Source organism: Coturnix japonica, unplaced genomic scaffold (assembly GCF_001577835.2).
Source record: "Coturnix japonica isolate 7356 unplaced genomic scaffold, Coturnix japonica 2.1 chrUnrandom806, whole genome shotgun sequence".
Taxonomy (NCBI): domain Eukaryota; kingdom Metazoa; phylum Chordata; class Aves; order Galliformes; family Phasianidae; genus Coturnix; species Coturnix japonica.
This window is the reverse complement of record NW_015440164.1, coordinates 27100-30098: the sequence shown is the minus strand read 5'-3', so window position 1 is coordinate 30098 and position 2999 is coordinate 27100.

The window sequence follows — 2999 nt, the reverse complement described above, 5'->3', positions numbered from 1 at the left end:
GGTTCTGAGCCGGTTCTGTTCTGATCTGACCCGGTTCTGATCTGGTTCGATTCCGATCCGGTTCTGTTCTGACCCGGTTCGGTTCTGATCCGGTTCTGATCTAAGCCGGTTCTGTTCTGTTCTGACTCGGTTCTGATCTGATCCGGTTTGGTTCTGATCCGGTTCTGTTCTGATCTGACCCGGTTCGGTTCTGATCCGGTTCTGATCTAAGCCGGTTCTGTTCTGATCTGGTTCGGTTCTGATCCGGTTTGATTCCGTTCCGGTTCGGTTCTGATCTGGTTCTGTTCTGACCCGGTTCGGTTCTGACCCGGTTCAGTTCTGACCCGGTTCGGTTCTGATCCGGTTCTGATCTAAGCTGGTTCGGTTCTGACCCGGTTCTGTTCTGAGCCGGTTCGGTTCTGATCTGACCCGGTTCTGATCTGACCCGGTTCTGATCTGACCCGGTTCTGTTCTGACCCGGTTCGGTTCTGATCCGGTTCTGATCTAAGCTGGTTCTGTTCTGATCTGACCCGGTTCTGTTCCGATCCGGTTCGGTTCTGATCTGATCTGCTGACCCGGTTCTAATCTGATCTGATCCGGTTCTGATCTGATCTGCTGATCCGGTTCTGATCCGGTTCTGTTCTGATCTGACCCGGTTCTGACCCGGTTCTGTTCCGATCTGGTTCGGTTCTGATCTGCTGACCCGGTTCTAATCTGAGCTGGTTCGATTCTGATCCGGTTCTGATCTGATCTAGTTCTGTTCTGATCTGACCCGGTTCTGACCCGGTTCGGTTCTGATCCGGTTCTGATCTGATCTAGTTCTGATCTGATCTGACTCGGTTCTGATCCGGTTCTGTTCTGTTCTGACCCGGTTCTGATCTGATCTGGTTCTAATCTGGTTTGGTTCTGATCTGGTTCTGTTCTGATTCTGTTCTGACCCGGTTCGGTTCTGATCCGGTTCTGTTCTGATCTGACCCGGTTCCACTCTAATTCAATTCACTTCTGATCCAGTTCTGGTCCCGATCTGGTTCCGTTCTGACCCAGTTCTGACCCGGTTCTGGTCCCGATGTGATCCAGTCCTGGTCCTGGTTCTGATCCGATTCTGTTCTGATTCAGTTCCGATCCGGTTCTGTTCTGATCTGATCCGGTTCCGCTCCAATTCAATTCACTTCTGATCCGGTTCTGGTCCTGATCTGGTTCCGTTCTGACCCAGTTCTGACCCGGTTCTGGTCCTGGTCCTGTCCTGCTCCTGGTCTGGTTCTGGTTCTGATCCGGTTCTGTTCTGATCTGATCCGGTTCCAATCCAATTCAATTCACTTCTTTCAATTCACTTCTGACCCGGTTCTGGTCCCGATCTGGTTCTGTTCTGACCCAGTTCTGGTCCTGATCTGGTTCTGTTCTGGTCCGGTTCTGTTCTGATCTGGTTCTGTTCCAACCCGGTTCTGGTCCTGGTTCTGTTCTGATCCGGTTCCACTCCAATTCAATTCACTTCTGACCCGGTTCTGGTCCCGATCTGGTTCCGTTCTGACCCGGTTCTGGTCCTGGTCCTGTCCTGCTCCTGCTCCGGTTCTGGTCCTGGTTCTGTTCTGGTCCGGTTCCACTCCAATTCAGTTCACTTCTGATCCAATTCTGGTCCTGATCTGGTTCTGTTCCGACCCGGTTCCGACCCGGTTCTGTTCTGTTCTGTCCTGGTTCTGGTTCTGGTTCTGGTTCTGTTTGTCGTCGTCCTGTTTCCCCCTTTGAAGGTCGAATGGGATCGAACCCAAATTCGCCTGCGGGGATTTTCCATTGGAGCCCATAATAGTAACCCCATAAAGACCATAATAACCCCATAGCGCCCCATAATAACCCCATACAGCCCCATAGCGAACCCATAATAACCCCATAAAGCCCATAATAACCCCATAAAGACCATAATAACCCCATAAAGACCATAATAACCCCATACAGCCCCATACAGCCCCATAATAACCCCATAAAGCCCATAATAACCCCATAACTACCCCATAATAACCCCATACAGCCCCATAACCACCCCATAGCGACCCCATACAGCCCCATAACCACCCCATACACCCCATAGCCACCCCATACAGCCCATAGCGACCCCATAATAACCCCATAACCACCCCATACAGCCCATAATAACCCCATAAAGACCATAATAACCCCATACAGCCCCATAACCACCCCATACACCCCATAGCAACCCCATACAGCCCCATAATAACCCCATAAAGACCATAATAACCCCATACACCCCATACAACCCCATACAGCCCCATAACCACCCCATACACCCCATAGCGACCCCATACAGCCCCATAACCACCCCATACACCCCATAGCCACCCCATACAGCCCCATAATAACCCCATACACCCCATAACAACCCCATAATAACGCCATACACCCCATAGCCACCCCATACAGCCCCATAATAACCCCATACAGCCCCATAGCCACCCCATACAGCCCATAGCGACCCCATAATAACCCCATACACCCCATAGCCACCCCATACAGCCCATAGGGCCCCATAATACCCCATAGCTACCCCGTAAGGTCCCATTGCCACCCTATAACAGCCCCATAAGGCCCCATTACACCCCATAGGGCCCCATAACCACCCTATAAGGTCCCATTACACCCCATTGCCACCCTATAAGGCCCCATAGCCCCCCCATAAGGCCCCATTTCAACCCCATAAGGCCCCATAACATCCTATTGCCACCCTATAACCCCCCCATAAGGCCCCATTGCCACCCCATAAGGCCCCATAATACCCCATAACCCCCCCATAAGGCCCCATTGCCACCCCATAGGCCCCACAGCTCCCACCCCACAACCCCACACCCCATAGGACGGTTATGGGGCAGCACAAACCACAGCTCCCAATATAGGACAAAATATGCCTTTATTAGGGGGAAGTTATGGGGCCGAGGCCGCTATGGGGCAGCCCCACACATTGTTATGGGGCCGAGGCCGCTATGGGGCAGCCCCACACATTGTTATGGGGC